Here is a 7,452-nt window from a genome sequence, read left to right as displayed (position 1 = left end):
GATCCATTCACAAATATGTTTACATCAGCTGTGCTTGCTATTGAAAGTCTTTAAATAATGATCTTTAGTGAAGCAATAAAATGTGAGAGAAAAGGCATGGAAAACAATTGTACATACCAAAGACAGTATGAGAGAAGGGGGGGAATTGGCAGAGGGTGAGAAGTAGGGAATCTAAGGAAAGAAGCAAAATACATAAGAAACAAGAAATAGAAAATTATTTATTGATGATAACGTGTATGGTTATACCCTTGATTGAACCAATATACAATATACACAGTGGAAATTTCTATTTTGCATATTGTATTGAGGTACAGTGAATGAATAAAAAAATAAAAAAGGGGGAACCAGCAGTTAGCGTAATGGCTATGTCGCTGGACTTCCACGTCGTCGACCGTGGTTCGTGTGCCGGACCCGGTGGCTTAAAACTCACGCAGGGCGCGTGTGCGTGCGTGCCCAAGATCCCGAGAGGAGAATGAAGGAGAAGGAATTGCGGCGTGACCATCCCCCCTGGGGGGTGATTTCTCGCTTTCTGTCTCTCTGTCTCTCTCTGTCTGTCTGGCGAGCGCACGCGCCCTACAGTGAAAAATCTCTCAAAAAAAAAATTTTTTTTTAAATAAATAAAAATAAAAAAGAAAGAAAGAAAAGAAACAAAGAAAGAAGGAAGAAAGAGAAAGGAAGAAAAAGAGAACGGAAATCAGGTCAGACACACGTGTGTGCATGCTCATTGTTCCCAGAGAATAATTGCAGCATGGTTATTCCCCCTAGGGCTGATTTCTCTTTTCCTCTCTCTCCCTACTCTCTGGTGAGCACACACACCCTATGGTAAAAAGCTAAAACAATAACAAAAATCCAGAGCTCATCATGTGGTGTGGTGGTTAAGGTGGAATCCCACATGGCTGACCACCATTTGAGTCTTGAATCTGGAAGCTTGAACATTATTCCAGGCATTTGTGGGTTCTTGCTCCAAATCACAGGAGGACCATGGAAGAGAAGGGATTGAGGTGTGGCCATACTGCCTGGGGGGGGGGGGGGGGATTTCTCACTTTCCCTTTCTCTGTCTCTCTGATGAGTACACAGGTTCTATGGCACGTATTTTTTTTTAAAAAAAGGAGAAGAAAAGAAAGAGAAGATACCTCCAAATATTATCAGGTAGTTTTGAAGGCTATTTACCTGCCAGGGAAGAGTAGGCTGGTCTGTACCTTCTGGAGAAGCCATTTGTCTTTTCTTCATAAGCAGCTTACAGAGAACTTGAACCAACACAAAGCATGACAGATTAAAAAAGCTGGAGTCAGACACGGTCATGATGTCCAAATCAGATGGACGAAAATAAAACAAGAAAATAAGTGTACATTTTCTCTTATAGAGGATGACAAAATGAAAATTTTATATAGGATGATATAGTAAGTGTCATGTTCTTTAAGAAATAAAGTATTTTTCATGTAAAAAAAAGAAAAGAAAAGAAAAGAAACTTTATGGAAGAACTGGGTGAGCAGTCTCCAAGGTTACTAGTGATCCAATCAGTGAGCAGTTAAAAAAAGTGAACCCAAACTTTACTGAAGCAGAAATCTTCTGGGTCTTGGGAAGGGTTTGCTGTCTGGAGAAATTGTTTAGAGTGAAGATTTTTCCTTCTCTGGTTTGAAAATAAAAGACTTCCATGAAAAAAAAAAAAATTAAGTGGAGTCACCATAAAAGCACCTCACAGAGCACCTGACAGAGTTGGTGCTTACCAAATGTCAGTTTCATCCGTTCTGTAACAGTCCTCTGCAGAAGCAGGCACTCCATCATCTGGAAACCTGAGGGACAGGAGGGAAGAACGACACCTAGGATGCACTGTCCTTTTCCTAGAACCCTTGGTGTGCAGGGCCACAGCTTGGTTCTTCTCCTGACCAGCCACTGTGCTTGGCTGAGGGTACAAAGGGGAAGGAGACCATTTAATATGAGCGTGACACTGACTAGAAGGGGACAAAGAGGTTCCACAGAAAGCGTGAAGGTGGCCGCTTGTCAGGATCCTTCGGCGTGAACCCAGATGGTTGGTGGGTAGCAGGAATCTAAGAAGATTTGAGATCCAGGGTTAGGAATTCAACAACTTCAATGCAGACTTCTTCAAGGGGCCGCCTCCTTTTATTTATTTATTTATTTATTTCAATGACCAGTCTGCACATGCACTCAGCAGACCAGAAAGAAATAGCAATACAGAAAGAAGGAGAAGGAAAAAGCAGCCCCTAGTGAGGTTGCAATTCCTTCACCATTTCTCCATCCTGTCTGGATTTGGGAGACACATACACATGCACCCAGCATGTTTTTCTAGCCACTGGGGTCAGGATTTAAACTGGTCAGCCATGTGGGTTCTGTCTCCCTTAACCACTAGGCCATGGAGCTGGCCCAAGGGGCCACTTCCTTAAAGCCTCTATTCGCTTATTCTTAAAACATCAGCAACTTTCTATGCCCACATGTTAAACTCCTTGCCCTAAGGGGACACTTCTCTTCACCTTCTACTGTTGTGATCGTTGTCTGTTGCTGCATAACATAAATGACTTGAAACAACTCTGATCGCATAGATCAGGAATTTGGACAACCCAGCAAGGGCGACTTGTTCTTGCTCTGTGATAGCTGGGTCTTCTGCTGAGCCCTGGAATCATGTGGGGATTCCTCCATTCTTGTCTAGTGTTCGGGCTGAGATGACTTGAAATGGAAGTTAGCCGAGACTATTGACAGAGGGATCTGTAAGTGGTCTTCCCACGTGGCTCGGGCTTCTTATGATGAAGTAGTCAGGTGCTAAAAGCATATTTGTGGGGAGAGGAGGCTTTCAGAGAGTGGGCATTCCAGCCAAAGCAGGTGGAAGCTACATGTCCTGTCAAGAAATGGGCTTAGAAGTCATAGGGCCAGAACCAGCAGTTGGCGAAATGGCTATGTCGCTAGACTCCTATGTAATCGACTGTGGTTCGAGTCCCAGACCCAGTCCTGGACCCAGTGGCTTACACTCATGCCAGGCGCATGGCATACATGCCCAAGATCCTGAGAGGAGAAAGGAGGAGAAGGGATTGTGGTGTGGCCATCCCTCCTGGGGGTGATTTCTCGCTTTCTGTCTCTCTTTCTGGTGAGCCACGCACCCTTATAGCAAAAACCTCTCCAAAAAAAAAAAAAAAAGAAGTCATAGGGCCAGCAGGTGGCACAGCAGTCATGCTGCTGGACTCCCACCTGGCCGACTGTGGCTTGAGTCCCAGATCTAGTGGCTTGAAACTACACTGGGCACATACGCATGTGTACCCAAGACCCCAGGAGAAGAATAGAGGAGAAAGAATGGCGGCATGGCCATCTGATGTGGCCATCCCCCCGGGACAGGTGATATCTCACTTTCCCTCTCACTGTCTCTATCTCTCTCTAGCAAGTGCATGCACATCGTGTCATGTCCACTGTTCTCTACTGGTCAGTGCAGTCACAGGACAGTACCGATTCAAGGATGGGGAACATGGACTATATCCCTTAGTGGAAGGAGTGGGAAAGAATTTGGGGCCCTTTTTTTTTTTTTTTTTAGAGGTTGCATAGTGGTTAGGGCACTGGACATTCCCACATGACCAACCACAGTTTGAGTCCTGGACCTGGTGGCTTGCTTTCTCACTTTCCCTCTTGCTCTCTCTGGTCAAATTCAAATAAATGAGTGAACAAATAAAATGAAATAAGTAAAAAGAATGAAAATTCAAAACATTGTAGAATGGTATTTCAGTCAAACCTTTCCTAGCATGGTGGTTGGTCAGGTCTGAGCTGTACCCTAGGTCATTTGGTGAATGACACGGAACTCTAGTATATATCTCTGGCGAGCAGAATGGCCTGTGTGTGTGGGACCTCAGTGGACACAGCTTGCTTACAAGGCTGAGCGTCCCTACTAGACAAAACCCCTGTTGTGCCAGCCCATAGTCTGGTAGTTAAGGGAGGTGGATGCCACAGGGCCAACCACTGTTCAAATTCCAGCCCCAGTGGCTTGAAAAACGCACTAGGCATGTGTGTGCCAAATCCTGATGGGATGGAGAAATGGAGAAGAGGATTGGGGCATGACCACTCACCCATCAGGAAGGGCTTTCACCCTCTCGCTCTCTCCATTGCTTTTGGGTGAGCACATGTGCCCTATGGAAAAACAAAATAAACAAATAAAACTCTGCCATGGAGTGTAGCTTCTCTTCTGTTTTAATTTACCCTTTGACATTCAGCAAATTCCCCAGGAACTTAGCTGTCAAGTTTCATGAACAGCGAGTTTCTCTGAAAGAAGGAAGAAAGAAGTTACATGGAATTAGAGTTGAACAGTCAAATGGCAACTCTCAGTTTTGTCTGGAGGGAGCTCTTCCTTGAGCTGGAGGTTGGCGGAGGGTGAAGCTGAGGGGACATGACGGGAACAGGGAAGGATTACAGACTGACATCATCCTGAGACCCTTGATGCTAAAACATTATGACATCCCTTGTAGGCCACTGGGTTCATCTGCCCACTGTCTACCATGATTGGTAGACACCCACACACACTGCCAAGGCCAAGAAGCACATTCAGTAAAGTGCTCAAGAAACCACATTGATGAGTTTATGTGAACTGGACCAGAGGTTGTTGGGGCAGGGCAGAGATTCCAATGAGTCGTTCATGGTTCTATCATCAAAAACTATGATTACCTGGAACCTGATGCCAAATCCTTCCCGTAGACAAAATTTTTTGTTGTACTAAGTATTACAAGAAAAAAGAGCTACAGGTGACCCTGTAGTGAAGTGTCCGAGCCAGCCAGATCCCACATGGCCTACTGGTTCAAATGTTGGTGCCTGTGGTTTGAAAACACAGCAGATAACGCACGTGCCCCGAATCCGGACAAGATGGAGAAATGGAGTGTGACCGCACCCCACTGGGGAGGTGCTCTGTCCTCTCCTCTCTCTCTCTCTCTCTCTCTGGCAAGAGCACATGCCTTCTAACAATTAAAAGAGAGAACGAAAGAAGAACTAAATGGCAGACAGTAACTGGGTAAAAGACTAATTTTTTGTTTGTTTGTTTTTTTGTTTGTTTTGGTTTGAGAGAGACAGAGAGATAGAAAGTGAGAAATCATCCCCCAGAGGGATGGCTACGCTGTAATCCCTTCTCCTCCATTCTCCTCTCGGGATCTTGGGCACGCACACACACACGCCTGGTGTGAGTTTTAAGCCACCAGGTCCAGGATTTGAATCATGGTTGACTACATGGGAGTCCAGTGACATAGTCATTACGCTAACTGCTGGTCCCAAAGGCATTGCTGTATTTGAATACCTGAGTTAGGTGGTTCCTGCCTGGGTATTGAGGGGCAACACTCTGGTGCCAGCATGAAAAACAAAAATTCGACAATGATTTCAATCTCTTTTCTCAATCCTCCACTTCCAGTCTCTTGAACAATTAGAATGACATCTTTAAGGGTCAGCAGTTGGTGTAATGGCTATGTCGCTGGATGCCCATGTAGCCTTTCATGCCCTCCGCCCACCTCTATCAGCCGCAGGCTGCTACTTGAGCGGGAGAATGAACTAACTGTGCTGTGGAGAAGTGAGAAGGAAGCTAAAAACAAAAGAGGGCACCTGTGAGCTGTTAGCAGCCAAATGCACACAACAGCTAGGACAGGGCATACCAGCCCAGAAAGGAAATTTGAGGGCCAGCCCCACGACACAGTGGTTCGACGCTGTGCGTTGGGAGCATACCCTACATGGGCCTCTACAGTTCAAGTACCCCAGTGGTTTAAGAAGCATGCCAGGTGTGTGTATGTGTGTGCACACCCAGGATCCTGATGGGAAGGAGAAATGAAGGAGAGGAGATTGTGGCATGACCACATCCCACTGGGGTTCATATACTCTCTTGCTTTCTCTCTTTGTCTCTGTCTCTGGTGAGCACATGCACTTTCTGGAAAAAGAAAGTGGGGGTGGGGATTTGGACGGGCTTCATCAGCATTTGCTACAGGTCTCTAACCTGAAAACTTAAAGATGAGCAAGAGTGCCATATTCCTTGTTCTCGGCAAGCTCTGGGGGCTCTGCACTGTGGCCATTACTCATGTCAGATTCTGGAAGCTACAGTCCATCTGGGGGTGAGCAGCCAAGTTATTCTTCCTACAGGAATCAAAGCAACCAAGTCTATGGACAAGCAACACGAAGCTATTCGGGCTCTGGGCAAACAACTGATTCCTCTTATGGACAGAACTATGGTGGTTACTCCAATTATGGACAAAAGCAATCAGGTTATTCAGAGTCCTGTGGCGGTTATGAGAATCAAAAACAGAGCCCTTCTGGCCAGCAGTCATACAGTAACCAGGGACAACGGAGCACGCAATCATCAGGAGGTCAAGGTAGAAAAGGACCTTCATATGGCCAATCAGACTATGGTCAGCACGATTCGTATGATCCACAGTCAGGCCACGATCAACATCAAGGCTCATATGATGAGCAGTCAAACTACTATCAGTAACTTAATTCCTATCATCAAAACCAGGAGTCTTATCATTCACAAAGGGAAAATGCCAGCCACCACACCTAAGGTGACCATCGTGATGTGAGTAGGCATGAAGAAGATAAGAGAGGACATGGCGGGTCACAGGGAGGAGGTAGAGGGTGTGGGGATATGACAAGGATGGAAGATGTTCTCGGACAGGATCAAGTGGTGGTGACCACGGTGGCTTCAAAAATTTGGGTGGTCTCAGGGATTATGGACCCAGACCAGATGCTGATTTAGAATCGGATAATTCAGATAAGAAGACAATCTTTGTGCAAGGACTTGGGGAGGGTGTGTCTATAGATCAAGTGGGAGAGTTCTTTAAACGAATAGGAATTATCAAGACAAGTAAGAAGACCAGAGAACCAATGGTAAATCTTTACACAGACACGGACACAGGGAAGCTGAAAGAGCAGCGACAGTGCTATTTGATGACCCTCCTTCAGTTAAGACAACCATTGACTGGTTTGATGGAGAAGAAGTCCATGGCAACAATCCTTAAAGTATCTTTTGCTACTAGAAGACCTGAATTCATGAGAGGAGGTAGAAGTGGAGGTGGACATCAAAACTGTGGATGATATAGAGGCCGTGGAGGTGTTCAAGGGAGAGGTGGAGACCCCAAAGTGGAGACTGGGTCTGCCCTCATCTGTCATGTGGAAACATGAACTTTGCTCAAAGGAATTCCTGCCATCGATGCAATGAACCTAGACCAGAGGACTCTCATCCTTCAAGAAGAGATTTCTGTGGAAGGGGGTACAGCGGAGAGACGAACTACAGGGGGCAGAGGTGGAGACTGAGGTGGCTATGGTGGGGACAGAAGAAGTGGCAGAATGGAGGAGAAGGGATTGTGGCATGGCCATGCTCCCTGAGGGGGTGATTTCTCACTTTACCTCTCTCTGTGCCTCTCTCTGGCTAGCACGCTATGGTGAAAATCTAAAAAAAAAAAAAAAGAAAAAAAAAAGAAAAATGATGGAAAAAAA

General features: G+C 45.8%; 1 pseudogene; it reads left to right on the top strand.

Moving 5' to 3' along the window:
• The first annotated feature begins 6,037 nt into the window (after window positions 1-6,037).
• The window catches only part of LOC102475835 (TATA-binding protein-associated factor 2N pseudogene), a 10,594-nt pseudogene continuing 9,179 nt past the window's right edge, over window positions 6,038-7,452 (top strand).

Source organism: Tupaia chinensis, unplaced genomic scaffold (assembly GCF_000334495.1).
Source record: "Tupaia chinensis unplaced genomic scaffold, TupChi_1.0 Scaffold150166_1, whole genome shotgun sequence".
Classification (NCBI taxonomy): domain Eukaryota; kingdom Metazoa; phylum Chordata; class Mammalia; order Scandentia; family Tupaiidae; genus Tupaia; species Tupaia belangeri.
This window is presented reverse-complemented; position numbering and strand designations above follow the sequence as displayed.